The sequence below is a fragment of the Mustela erminea genome, chromosome 12, assembly GCF_009829155.1.
Source record: "Mustela erminea isolate mMusErm1 chromosome 12, mMusErm1.Pri, whole genome shotgun sequence".
Lineage (NCBI taxonomy): Eukaryota > Metazoa > Chordata > Mammalia > Carnivora > Mustelidae > Mustela > Mustela erminea.
The window spans coordinates 75,436,180-75,450,719 of record NC_045625.1 but is presented as its reverse complement, the minus strand read 5'-3'; the positions used below and the strand labels follow the sequence as shown (position 1 = coordinate 75,450,719).

At 41.4% G+C, this 14,540-nt stretch overlaps 1 protein-coding gene across 1 annotated transcript in view; it reads right to left on the bottom strand.

Moving 5' to 3' along the window:
- Window positions 1-14,540, bottom strand: part of GNAQ (G protein subunit alpha q) — a 304,893-nt gene that overhangs the window by 97,811 nt on the left and 192,542 nt on the right. The gene's annotated exons all lie outside the window — the stretch shown is intronic.

Genomic DNA, 14,540 nt, shown 5'->3' with positions numbered 1-14,540 from the left:
GTACATTAACATAATTACATAAAATATGCATGTGAATTATACATACACATAAATATGCAAATAAATATAACTATCTTGGAAATTGAAGGTAAGTAGCTGATAACGTATTTATATACTCTTACGTGCAGAAATAAAAATTTTCAAACTAGGTTAGTGGATGGGCAGCATGATCACATGATGACCTAATTATTCATTTCAAAGAGTTTTACGCAGATGGAATTTTAAGACATTTTTAAAATAAGTTTAATCTATGTTAGACCCTGCCTGCTTCCCAAACTTCACTTTTCTTCTCTTCCAAGTGGGAAGGGCCCCATATCATCAGACTAATCTTGACTTAAACAAGGTTTCTAGAAGCCCAACATGAGACTGAGGAAATCATCTTTCTTGTTAGCTCTGTTCTGACCTTGCACAATCTAGTAAGTGCGAAATTCTAGCTCTGCTCTGGACCCCAATCTTGGAAAAGGGATCCCTGTACTTGCTTTCTGTACCTAATCCCCATCCAGGCAAACTGGCTTGTTATTCCAGCAGCAAACCTGTCAGCCTGGAGTTCTCTTTCTGGGTCCCACGCCAGGTGGGCTTACCTCAGTCAAAGGTCCTGTCCAGCAGATATGTTTCATACCTCTGCAGGTGTACCTAATGTCAAAGTTTCAACCCCTGTCTTTCTGCCCTTCCTCACTGAAAGTTCCAACTTAGTGTCCTGAGATAGGGCGATGATCACATCCTTGGCATGATACTAAATTAGAGTCCCTGTGGCTGTGTCTTCATTATACGGTCCTCGAGAGGATTCTTGTGGTCTAGGGAAGCAGCTGGGTACAGAAGCAGGGGTCTACAAGTATGCTTTCCTGCTGGATATACTCTAAAGACAAGGTTTTGAATCTGACTCGACTTCTGATAACCCCGGGTAAATGGCTTACTCTTTCCAAATATTATTTCTGGTGGGGAACATTTTGCCCCACCGGCCTCAGGCTGCTTTGTATTGTGTTACAATACAAAGTGTGGTCATTCTTGAAAGGTGGTGTTACACGGGAATTTGAGAGAAATGCACATCCTCTGATCCTCAAACCTGGAGCATCAGAAACTCTGGAAATAAGTCTCAGCAATCTGTTTCAAGATTCTGATGCGTGCAAAAGTTTGAGAACCAATGCAAACTACAAAGCACACAGATGCTAGTTGTTTTGATCATAATTAATTGCCTTGCTGGCTAAAAATTGTTATGGGAAGCTAAAGAGAAGAGGCTCACAGAGGCAACAATCATTACAAAGCAGATGTCTTAAGAGACAGGAAGCCATGGAAATGACTCACATGGGCTGGATACAGGCAATAGGGAGTAATGGGGATTGCGGCATGTTATGAATACATTCCCTAATTAAAGACCGCAGCTGCTGGTTAGCTGCAACCAATTGCTGCCATTGGCAAGGTGGGCCCATTGTTGCCAGCTCTTCCAATTCCTCAAGGAAGCACCCCCCCCCCAAAAAAAAAGAAAGAAAGAAAGAAAAAAAATCTAGGTTTTCCTGTGAATTATCCCTAATTTTAGATCTTGGCAACCCTATAAAAGATAAATAAAAGCTAGTTCGGGGCCACTGATTTGCAACGTATGTTCTAAAAGATTCTTTTCTATTTGCTTCCCTGATAAGCTTGACCAATAACACTGTCCCACACAAGCTAGAATACAGTAGCTGGCTACTGGCGAACACAGAGCAGGTGATTTTCAGTATTTTTCCACAAGAACACTTAGACCAAACGATTATACGATCCATAGGAAGAAATGGTGGGAATCTCACTCTGAATAGGGTAAAAGCTACATGGTAACACAGGTTAGTATAGGTACTATTTCTACAATGCGTTTGATACTTACTACCCTGGGCCAGTCATAGCATTTGGAAGGAGTCCTCTTTCTGTGTCTAGAGAATTTGGCGTCTGCCAGAGAAAACAGCTTCAACATACCCAACACTTTTCACTATTATGATTAAGTGTTTATTGGGCCCCAATGAAATGCTAGGTAATACAGCAGTTACAGAACTAGACAGCGTTCCTGCGGGGGACTGGGGGGGGCAGTTCATATGAATGGCGACCAAAGCACAGGATTATGGGCTCCAGGAGTAGGAACAAGACAGAATATTTGCATTTCCATCCTTAATTTCCATTGACTGTAAGGGCATTTTAATTGAGACAACATTGTCAACAGTGTATAGTTGTAACTTTCCACCAAGAGCCGGCTGCTATAAAATGAGACTACTTTCTATTGCCAGAAAAATCCTGTAATTTCCTCTCCTGGTCTATCTCTGCTTGCTTTTACTTACAACTGGAATGCCTTCCCTCTTCCTTTCTGTACCTCCTTTAGCTTTTGCTCCAGAGCTATATCAGAGGCTATCTGCTATAGGAAGTTACTCCTGATTATCTACCCCTCCAAAACAAGAGTTATCTTTGCAGCCTTTGTACATGGAAGGTCTGTATTTTGCTTTATGTTAATAGTTACATCTTGACTTACTCCCCTTCTAGACTATACGGTGAGCAAAGGACTGGACGTTACAGACTTTAAGTTCATTTGGGGGCCCATATAAGAAATACTTGCCTAATTTAACTGCACTTAAAAAGTACGCAGAAGCTCAATGTCAAGTCCTACACGTCAAAGTCAGTTTCTCAAGGAAATCTTCCACCCAAACTACTCCCGTATAACTACACCATCCTTAGCAGCACTTATTGGAGTAAAGGGTGCACATCTATGTGTGTGACACCTGTTCGTGTCTTCCTCTATTCTCACAGCAGAACTTCCAAGACAGGCTCAACGTGGCTCGGGGGCTCGCAGCATGCCTGTCTCTTGGGAGAGGCTCAACAAATTTTTGTTGGATGCAGGATGCAAGGAAGGAAGAGCAGAAATTGTTCTAACCTTGCAACCAGGACATCTAACTTCCAGTCCTGGCTTCACCCATGACATTAACTGGCCATGATCTTCACTTAAGGGAGAGCCCATTACTTTTTTAGAACTTCATTTTCCTCGTCCATAAGATGATGCAATCAGACCAAATCACTTAAGGACTTCCCTAGCCATGCGCAGGAGGATTGTGAACACAGAGGAAACGCATCTACAACGCAGAGAGCACCAGGGAGCATCTCCTATCACTTACTGAAATGAGAGCTCACTACTTCCAACCAGCGCCAGAGAAAACAGGCAGATATAGTAAATCTGTACATGAGTAATGAATGCTACCTGAGGACTGAGCAAGCAGAATTCAGTACGGACACAGAACAGACAGGGTGTCAGAGAGAGGGATTTAGCTGGCAGGTGAAGGTGAAGACCCAGGATGCTTCTGGGTGGGAAGAGTAGATGAACTATGGCTTGGTGGACAAGATAAACATGGCAATTTCTGTTAAATGTGAAAAAAACAGTGTAGTGAGGAAGTTTCATGCTGACTCTTAATCCAAATTAACCTCCACAGGGAACGCAGCAGTGCTGGTCTCAGCTTCGAACCCTAACTCAGAAGGCAACCTCCACCATCTTTGGAAGAAAACCGCTCTCAGAAAACACAGGTCATCGCTTGGGTTTCACCCGGGGCAGAATTTCTAAGTCACTTTTCTTGCCTCTCGGGCTTCATTGTTTAATTCCATCCTTGCTGTTTTGGAAAATGACATCCAAATATAATCAACTGTAATTTGCATTTATATAAGAACGTTCTCTGAAGTTCCCTAAGTTATTTAAAAGTATGACAGCATTTTTACAAAATACACTTCGAATTTTAAAATTGCTTCTCCAAATGTCCCCAATGAAAAGTAAATCCTCTCAATTTTTTTTGTAAAAAGTATTCGGTATGTGGAAAGAATATTTTGTTATATGTGAGAGTAGGAACTCTATTTGTTTTTCCTTATTTGTCCAAATGTCCAGTGTAATTAATTGTGAAAATCACAAGTAATTATGCAAAATTACATAATTATTCATGAAAAAAAGCCTAACTCTGATGAAAAGGAAAGAATTCATTTTTTTAAGAGGTTTTATTTATTTATCTGCCAGAGAGAGAGCAAAAGAGCATGGGGTGGGGTGGGGGGGGGAGGGGGAAGCAGAGGGAGAGGGAGAAGCAGGCTCCCTGCTGAGTGAGGAGACCCATGTGGGACTCCATTCCAGGACCCTGGGGTCATGACCCGAGCCAAAGGCAGACGCTTAACCAACTGAGGCACGCAGGTGCCCTGAGAATTCGTTTCTGATAATATAAATAACAGTTGCAGCTGACTGTTGGTTTTCTTTTGAACGCTGTACACAGAAAAGCAAAGTAGGTATGAGTTAATTAGATAAACAGGATGTAAAGTACAATTCTATTTCATTTTAAGTTATAGTTGAACACACTGCGTGGAATTACTTAATGATGAATGCTCACTTTCAGAAATCTGAGCAAGCTGGAGGCAAGCCTTAGAGGAACACCGTAAAGACCAAGGAGCTACTCTTAGGGACTCTGGCAGAAGTCGAGGGAAAGACCGCATGGAAACCACAAGATGTGCCAAGGTGGTAATGTCTTGTTTTCACGATCCGGTGGTCATAAAATTCAGGTAAATCTTGGATGTGTTGCTATTTCCATGGTCACTTCAGCAAAGGGGGAGGAATTGCGTCCCCACCACAGTGGGTCTCACCCTGCCCACAAAAGGGCAAGCCTTCCAATGAAAAAAAAAAAAAAAAAAGGATCTTATAATCACTTTGGAAGGCTTTTTGAAAACTCATTAACAGCTTGGGGTGGCTTTTGGCTGGAATGTGATACCTAGTCCGGTTCCTGCAGTCCCAAAGGAGAAAACCAAGTGATGCCTTCCACATCTGTGGAAGCGTTCAGACACAAACATTCAGCAACTCGTTAGGGGCTGGCTGCTCTGCTGGCAAGGGTGCCCGACACACACAGAGGCCCTCTGACTTAAGAGTCTAAGCCACTGCGGAGTCGGTTTTACTTCTGAATCAAGGCTCACATCCTCTCATTCTTATTTGTCCTTGGTGCTTTTTCCACGTTCACATTTGTCTCTTAAAAAACAAAACAGAATGAAAAAACAAAACAAACAAACCAAAAAAAACCACTGCAAACTCCTCAATAAATTGTGTGTGTGTGTGTTGGGGGGAATCCCATGCTTTTTGTTTTATTTCCTTCCATTCTAAGGAAAGTACAGAGTAAAATAAGGACTCTGGGATGGTACTTCTCAGTTGTAACTTTCACACAGCAGGGAAAAAGGGGATCTCCGGCAAGCTATTTAACATTTCTAAACCTCTAAGTCCCAATCTGTCAAATGAGGGTAGAAATAACATTGACCTTAGGGGGATAAAGGACAGAATGCACAGAAAACTCTTAAAGGCAGAGCCTAACGCCTAAAGCTACCAGTTACTAAAAAAGTCTAAGAAAAGGAAAAACAGCACAGAAATCATAAGCCGCGGCACACACCGAGAGGTTCTGTGATGCTGGGCAAGTCACCTAAGCCTTAATTTGCTCACATGAGAAGAAACATTTCGCGGGTCACACTGGAGGTTGGATCTCCAAGTCCTCAAACTGGCAAACACCCCTCGGCATACAATTTCCTACGGAAAACGTGGACGGGGACTATCACTTCCCAGACCGCTTCGCCTTCTCTGACTTCAACAGCTGACCTTCATTAAGGTGCAGTAGACACAGGGTGACAGTTGTTGTTGATACATCTTTTTGTGACCGTTACCGCATCAATGACAGAGAGCAGCAATGTCACAGTGAGCTCCCTCCCGCTGGCTGGGTTCACGTGGCAAAGTGACTCAGTCCCACAGAAGAGCCTCTCCACGCTTAGGATTCAACGCATTGCTCAGCAAAATTACAAATTACTACTGACACAGGCTTCTGAAGTCCCTGGCGAAGATTATAAAGTCTGTGTGTGGAATCTTCCAGAGCTAGGAATCTCCAGGAGCTCCTCTGCTAAAGTGCCCACTACATCCCTCTTCACCGGGGTATGCAATGCGGACTGCAGAAGCTTCACTGAGTACTCCAGAGAACCAGAGGCGGGGATGAAGGTCTGACCAACAGCTTGAGACCAAACCAGGCTTCGTTCCTGACTCTCACCCACCAGCCCAGTGTCTTCAGGCAGGTCACTCAAAGTTCCTGAATCTCGGGACGCCTGAGTGCCTCAGTCAGTGAAGCCTCTGCCTCTGGCTCAGGTCAGGATCCTGGGGCCTGGGATCGAGTCCTGCATCCAGCTCTCTGCTCAGCAGGGAACCTGCTTCTCCCTCTGCCTCTGCCTCTGTCCCTCCCCCTGCTTGAGCTCACTCACGCAAATAAATAAAATCTTCAACAAACAAACAAACTTCCTGAAACTCAACAGCCCCGTCTAGAAGCTGGGGAAAAGAACTCACTGAAGGGCTGGTGAGAAGAGGAAAATGCCTAAAACAAGCATTATAATCACCAGGAAATATTGTGGCCTCTCAAAATTATTATTAATGAATGTTAATTATTTCAAAAAACACCTACCTATCATGTGTCAGGCAATGCACTTGACACTGATAAAGCAGAAAATTTGTGTGAAATGTTCTAAATAACAAAATATTACATAAGTCTACTGACTACACATTGACTTATTATCCCATTATTAAACTTGTTCTTTTATCATTACATTTTTATTTTTAGTCTCCATTATGGTGTTCACCAACGCAATCGAAGACTATAAGGCATACGACCTTTTCCAAAACACAGCTGCTAGAAATATTGTCCTCTCTCTGGCTTTGCTTTATCACCAGCTATACCCGCTTCTAAAATACAATGAATTTCTTCTTGGTAGAGGAAATCTCCTTCTTGTAATTGATTTTATTTTTTTAAAGGTTTTATTTATTTATTTGACACAGAGGGAGAGAGCACAAGCAGGGGAAGCAGCAGGCAGAGAGAGAAGCATGCTTCCTGCTGAGCAGACAGCCTGACATGGGACTTGATCCCAGGACCCTGGGATCATGACCTGAGCCAAGTTAGATGCTTAACCGACTGAGCCACCCAGGCGCCCCTTCAATTGTTTAAAATATTCTTTTTCTTGGGGTGCCTGGATGACGTAGTCAGCTGAGCATCCAACTCTTGGGTTTGGCTCAGGTCATGATCTCAGGGCTGTGGGATCGAGCCTTGAGTTTGGCTCCACACTCAGCAGGGAGTTGGCTTGAGATTCTCTCTCCCTCCCCCTCTGCCCCTCTCGCTCATGTGCTTGCTCTCTCTCTCTTTCAAATAAATAAATCTTAAAAAAATATATATTATTTTTTTAAAGGACTCAGTATCTTTCTTGGCTCTCTCACCAAAATCCTATGTAAATATTTTTGTGGTTTTTTTTCTGCTTATCATTGTCCTTTTTCATGTCTCTCTTTCAAGTCATGATCGTCAGGATCAAGGACACTGTAGGTCAGATGCTTGAGGCAGCGTGATGTAATATACAAGAAGTAGCTCCAAAACATATGTTGCCTGATCAATTACATGGTTCCATTAAGAAGAATCTTGCTCTCAGCTCTGTAAAATCTTGGGATGTGATATAAAAATCATGCACAGCTGAAATGTCACAGTATGAACGTGTGTGCATATCCACACACACCTTATGACTACCACCAAAAAAAAAAAAAAAAAAAAAAAAAAATCCAGCTTATTTCCCCAGAGTTTATACAAAGTCACAGTGATAAAGAAGAAACTGGACAGGGAGATTCTTTTAAGGATATTCTTTTAAGGATTATCAAAATAATGAGGCATGCCTGTAAGGTTGCTTTCAAAGAATATTTAAGGAGCATGAGTTACTCTAGATTTTAATGGCTGTTTATTTGAAATATGGGCTCTAAGATCAAAGTCACATCACTGCGGACAATGAGGGTTATACCAAGTTAAACAGATATCTGTACTACAGAACTCAGAACCTTTAATAAGGTAATGGTGTGGGCGCCTGGGTGGCTCAGTCAGTTAAGCGTCTACTTTCAGCTCAGGTCACCACCCCTGGGTCCTGGGATGGAGCCCCTTATCAGGCTCCTGCTCTCCCTCTCCAGCTCCACTGTGCTTATACTCCCTCTCTCGCTCTCTCACTCAAATAAATAAATAAAATCCTAAAAATAAAATAAGGTAGTGGTGCTCAGAACCCATGAGCACAGGCTAGGCTTGGAGATCTTACTGTCCTTCCCAAACCTGCTTAACCGCGGTAGCTTCTTTCCCCTCAGGTAAGGTGATGGGACTGGTGTTCTCATGGATCACATTCTGCAAAACTGGGTAGACACAGAGGCTTGCACAAACAGACAGGGCTTGGTTTTATACAAGCCAAACAGCCAACGGACTGATTCTCCCCTATTCTGGAATAATAGGTAAAAGCCTGCTTTAGAGATTCACATCCTCTTCATTTCTGAGATCACATTATGCCTGTGGCTCATTTCCTGATATTATGTCTCAGAAGAAACCTAATCATTTTAGCCCTCTGCAATGTCTGTGCTCCTACAATCTTATTAACCAGAGGACTACGCTGCTGCAGGGTTGGGACTTTGTTTCACAACAGGAGGAACGGATAAAGAAGATTCCCCTTTCTGGCTTGGTACTCTTGAACAAGGCTGAAAAAAATTAAAAGAACAAGCTCCCTTAACGAAGCATTCCCAGATGCTCCTGGCAATTCCAGAATCCTGCCCTGGGGAGTATAGTCTTTCTGGGACATCCACTGTGAAACCTGCCCTCTGTACCTTCAGAATGTGTGCGCAGGAGAACTGAAAAGCTCACAGTCCCGGGATCTTGCAGATGGAAGGGATCCTTCTAGAACACTTGTTTCCATACCTTTAACTTAGCAAGAAACCATTCCAGTAGTAAGAAGGTTAAAAGAAACTGCAGCAACGCTGCCTACTTGTTCAATGAAAGAAAGTAATGTCACATTTTAGAGCCTGAGTAGGAAGAAGGGAACGGAAATAAGAGAAGCCACACATCTCATTAGGTATTTGGGGGGGAGGGGCTTAATATTAAGTTATATAATTTGTCACTTTGAGTAAGAACCCAAATTTCAGAAAGATTATGGGTAAGAATCAACTGTAAAAGGCTACTTGGAAGGGTGCCTGGGTGGCTCAATGGGTTAAAGCCTCTGCCTTCAGCTCAGGTCATGATTCCAGGGTCCTGGGATGGAGCCCCGCATTGGGCTCTCTGCTCGGCAGGGAGCCTGCTTCCTCCTCTCTGCCTGCCTCTCTGACTACTTGTGATCCCTGTCTGTCGAACAAATAAATAAAATCTTAAAAAAAAAAATCTACTTGGACAAGGGGTGAGAGATGGTAACTCTCTAGTGAGAATATAAGAGTTTATAGTCTACATGTGACACTTTTGAATATGAAAATTGTCAATGTTACATAGCTTTGAAATATTTATTTATTGACCAACAAATCAGTTTTCTTATATTGGTATACTAAAATGTTTTCAAATATAAAACTCTTACTAAAAAATAAAATCTTTATGTACCCACATAGATTAAAGTAAAAGAAAATGAGCAGAAGGATTTTTCTTGGTACATTCATGCATTTTAGTCATGTTCTTAGCCATATCTGTTCTAACATCATGTCCCTGACATTTTTCAGAAGATTCTATTTTTCAGTATGGATACATTATATAATAAACTATTTTATAAAATTGCCTGCAATATTTTCCAAAATTGCACTAGCTGCTTTAGGTTAATAACTTTGAAATTGTTAACATTTCCCAATTGGGTCCTTCTTTATAGACCTTAATTTATTTTTTTTTTAGATCTTCATATTTTTAATTCAGAAATATTCTCCCTTTGGGGGGCCGAAATAGCCGGTATTCTCCTACATGGGAGGTACTCTTAATTCTACTATTTTTCAACTATTTAAGTTGAAATATTTAAGTTCAAATATTTCCACAGAACTCTCTTTTTGTATTAGTGTAGAATATTCCTTTATCACAAATATTTCAAGAGACAAAACTCATTATTGGTAGATTATCACAGTTTGTTCGGGCACAAATATGACTTATTTGTATGTTGTAACTAATTCCAAGCACATTCTCTCCATAGGCCTCTCAGTTTAATAAATGTTTTACTGTACTGTGCTCCATTAGAAACTATATTCATATTCTTATCACTAAATACTTTCACTCTCAACAATTTTTAAAGAAGCAAAAGTGTTTACCATAGTATTTCAAATAATGATAGATACTTCTCTTTATCAGAATGAACTTTCAAAAGCTCCACCTTGATTGCCTGAATTGGGGGGGGCATCAAACCAAAATTGTTTGCAAAGATTTTCTTCTGCTAAGGGAGTTCACAGATTCATAGCTACTGCTTCTTCCTCTTCTTCTTCTTCTTCTTTCTTTTTTTTTTGGTACATGCATAAGAAAACTTGGAATAAAAAAATGAGCTAAATTAACATGGATCACTTGATCTAAGTGAAAAGTCATGCTTCACAGAGTAATATAAAAATGCACTTTCTGCAGCTGCCCATGCTAAAATGTTATTTTGGGTACAATATTCTGAAATTAAAGCTAATTTTGGAAGTAGACGCTGATACTTCCTCAGCAGATCTGGGTCTTTGGAATTTTGGTGGTTGCTGATGTCATTACGGTAAACATGATGGGTGCTAAATATTAAACAATTTTGTACAAGTTATACATTACTGTTAACTTCCTTGAGAAACAAAAATTCAACATTTAATTTTTTGTTAAACATATGCTTTCAGGTTTTTTCTTTTTTTTAAAAGCTTATTATGGCCAAAAAGATTTATTGCAAAATAAAAGCATTCTCCAAACATTAAAACAAATAGTCAACAGATTGCCACCAAAGAATAAATGACAAAACTATCAAAGCCAATGCTCCCAGACCACCATGGAGAGACAGTCTGGCCTTGACTTTCCATACACTTCAATTATATCTAACATAATTTCCCACTAACACTGCTCACTGAAGGTCTGGTATCTCAGTGGACCTCACAGCTTACAGACCAGCGCACAGGATAATTAGCCAGTAACAACCCACAGATGGTAAAGCAAACACAACACATCCTTCTCCAACACCCCACTGGCTGGAAAGAGTTGGCTGTCCCGACTCACTCTTGCCCAAGCCTACACCATATTAGCACCGAGTGCCCACACGCTGCCTTTGAAAGGGAGATGCAGTGACACCGCATCTGGAAGGATTTGGGGAAAAGTTGGAACATCTTCTAGATTGCACCAAGTGTTGAAGTGAGAAGTCTGTTCAACTGTATGAATAGAATCTGGGAATACAAAGTGAAAACCCACCAAATCCATCCGTTTATTTTAATAAGAAGAATGCTTCCTTTTAAAAATGAGAAGATGGAACAAATACTAAACTGATGAGATACTGGGGCACCAGGTGCAACCTGCAAGCATTCCCCAGCAAGCAGGGACGTGGGATCAGCCCGTGTATGGTGTAGACGCGGCCTGAGGGAACCAAGGAGACTAGCGGTAATAAGTTGATGAAATGCAGACCTCCTTCTGGATCACAGTTTTTTTTTAAGAGCTCCACAGCTAAAATCAAGAGCCTTCCATGGAACAAAGAAGCACATGTCTTACCTCTCTTGAGACCCTGGAGGAGATGGAACAACTGAACCCGTATTCCAAGAGGACAAGAGGCTACAGCAGGCGGGCTACAATCTACCCTACACCATTGTCAATATGAAGAGGAGAGGACGAAATTCTTTATGGAAGCAAAGAATATTTTATCTCCCATAATGCCCAAATTAATTCTGTTGTGGTAAGGACTAGACCCTGGCCATCTTCCCATTACCTGGGTGGCCCTGCACCCTGAAGTAATGTGACCTCATGCCCAGCCCTCACCCCCTGCAGGGCTCGTGTGATGCTCCTACTGCATGTTGTGTAAGGAGGCTTCTGCACTCTGCATAAGAGGAAGCAAGAATTACACTGAATCCAACTCCTAGCAGGAGGCATTTCCTCGGTTTCCTCACCATGATCCATTAAAAATGTCGTGCACTGGGGCTCTTCCAATGTGTTTTCCCCTTAATGTATTCCCTAGAGCTGCAGTGACACTGGACTTTGAATGCTCTGGCTGTGAGTTCCAGTCCACGCAGTTTGAATGGAGGGCACCAGGGCTTGCGTTAGGAACGGAATGGTCCCACATGGTTTGGCTTTATTAGGGGCTGAAATGACTATTTCAATGTATCACGTGCTGTGGCGCTGTGGCCAAGAGCCTGTGGCTTCGGAGGCAAACACCGAGTTTCTCCCATGCTCCCACTGACTTACTTTAGGACCTCTCCAAGGCTCAATTTCCTTATGCCTAGAGTGGGGTTGTCATATAAGGTCATCACAACATTGTTATGAAGCTTAAATGTAATACTGTTCATAAAACAGCAGAGTAACATGCACACACTAACGGCTCAGTATACAGAAGTAACCCTTCATTTGAACTTCAGGTCTGATCCAAGGGGAAGGATGATGGAATATCCTCACCTAGTCTTCCTCGTCTTTTTTTTTTTTTTTTTTGTATGCAGTGAAACAAGTATTTTGGAGGTTTCAAATTTTGAGAATCTATTCCAAAAATTTCAAAATAACTTCTACAGTTCCTACCAACATGCTATATATACCATTATCAGCTTTGTATCTTGTATCTTAAAGGACATGCTGTTTTACACTCTTACTTAAATTATGGGTTATATACAATTAATTATAGTGACCACTGGGAATGAGTTACAATTGTTTTTCCAACTAAAGTATGTTGCCGTTAGTTAACATGTAAGAAAAAATTTCTTATTCTCCAAAGGTAAGCCCCAAACTCATTATACTATATTCATCTCCATGTGAGTTTTCAAAACATGCAAAGAGCACAACCTGACAAAAACCTCTTCTGAGATACCCAAATAGATGTGCATGAAGATTTTACCAAATACAATATATCCAGATGTACTCTTCCCGTTAAATTCCATTAAGTTTCCCATGAAAGGTTGGTGACGTAGCATGGGCCATGAAATAAAACCAAATCATATCTATCTTAATATAACTCAAAAGGTCTTTGCAATTTGCATTGCTTTTTCAGGAAGATAAAAAATGCATATTGCTTCTTTTATGTGTTCTTAGCTATATATCTATTTTTGAAAAGCTCTCATGTAATTTCTAAGTTTAGGACCTACTTCCTTTTTACTGTGCCGTCTGGGCTACAGTCCGTCTCTGATAACATTTGGATCCCCACTCCAAGGAACCTTTATAGACTGACTCCCAGCAGGAGGATAACCTTCCCCTAACCTCTTCTGTGCTTGTGAACGGTACGAGATGACCACTCTCTTCCTGTCTACAGCGTCCACATAGATTTAAAATATTTCAAAATTCCCAGGACACCTGGGTGGCTCAGTTGGTTAAGCGTCTGCCTTCAGTTCAGGTCATGATCCCGGGATCCTGGGATCAAGTCCCGCTTTGGGCTCCTTGCTCAGCGGGGAGCCTGCTTCTCCATCTCCCTCTGCCTGCTGCTCCCCCTGCTTGTGCTCTCTTTCTCTCCCTGACAAATAAATAAAATCTTAAAATAAAATATTTTAAAATTCCCTTGACTTGGTGGTAGGAAAAAAGCAACCTTTCTAGAGTTTCAGCATCTTTGATTAAAACGATCTCTTGCTAGGCAAAGGAGGTAAAGGAAGAAATTCATTTCTTTTTGCCTAAGGCAGAACACTGTGAGGAGAGAAAACAAAAAGAAGAGGCAGTAGAAGTTGGTAGTGGAATAAGGTTAAAAACAGTGGTGCACCTACAGACACAAACTTTGAAATCATTTATCTGAGTTCATGACCGATTACGTTTTATTTTCCACTCATTAATATCAGATTTAAGAAGTATGGATCATAGAGAGATAAAAAAAAATTGGTAGAAGGGGAACTCTTCAAGCAATATATTCAAAATTTCAAACAGAAACAATCCAAGTGAAACAACATAGCACTGGAATCTGGGGTTTAGGAAGGAACTCATTAGTCACCAGTCAGCAGTTCTTAATTAATTACGAAGCTAACATACAGATCTGGTAAAGAAAGGATGTGTGGTGGGCCCTCAGTCTTCCAAGAATCCAATCCATCTTCTCATTTAAAACTTTCCTAATAATTACCTTCTCAGGGCACTGAGAGACTTCCTGAGACACCCGGGGGACACTGAGCTGTATACTTGCTGGACACTGCTTTTTAAATGTCTCACGTTTGTGCACCGAGAATTTCCAACAATGCTGTAAATGACCTGAGAGCAGGAACTGTCTACTCTTAACATTTTAGCACAATGCTAGGGCTACTTAATATATATTTCTACAACTGAACTCAACTGCCTTCATTCTGATGTACCTGTCCAGAAATAACATCTGACAAGACCGAGGGTAAGAAGAAATCATGGCCAGTACCGGACAGAGGAAGCAGTCCTGCCAATGTTGGGAGGTCTGGCTGGAGCTCTGGTAGGATCTTGGACTATTCTTTTAAGCAGTATAGCACTATTTTCTTAACCTTGACTTCTGTAGCTGAACTATTGGATGAGAGACTAATAGAGATGCCCTGCCGTTATGATTACACATTCAGACCGAATCTGGGCTGAAATTAAAATATTTGCCCAGTTGTATGGCCTGGGCACTGATCAAAC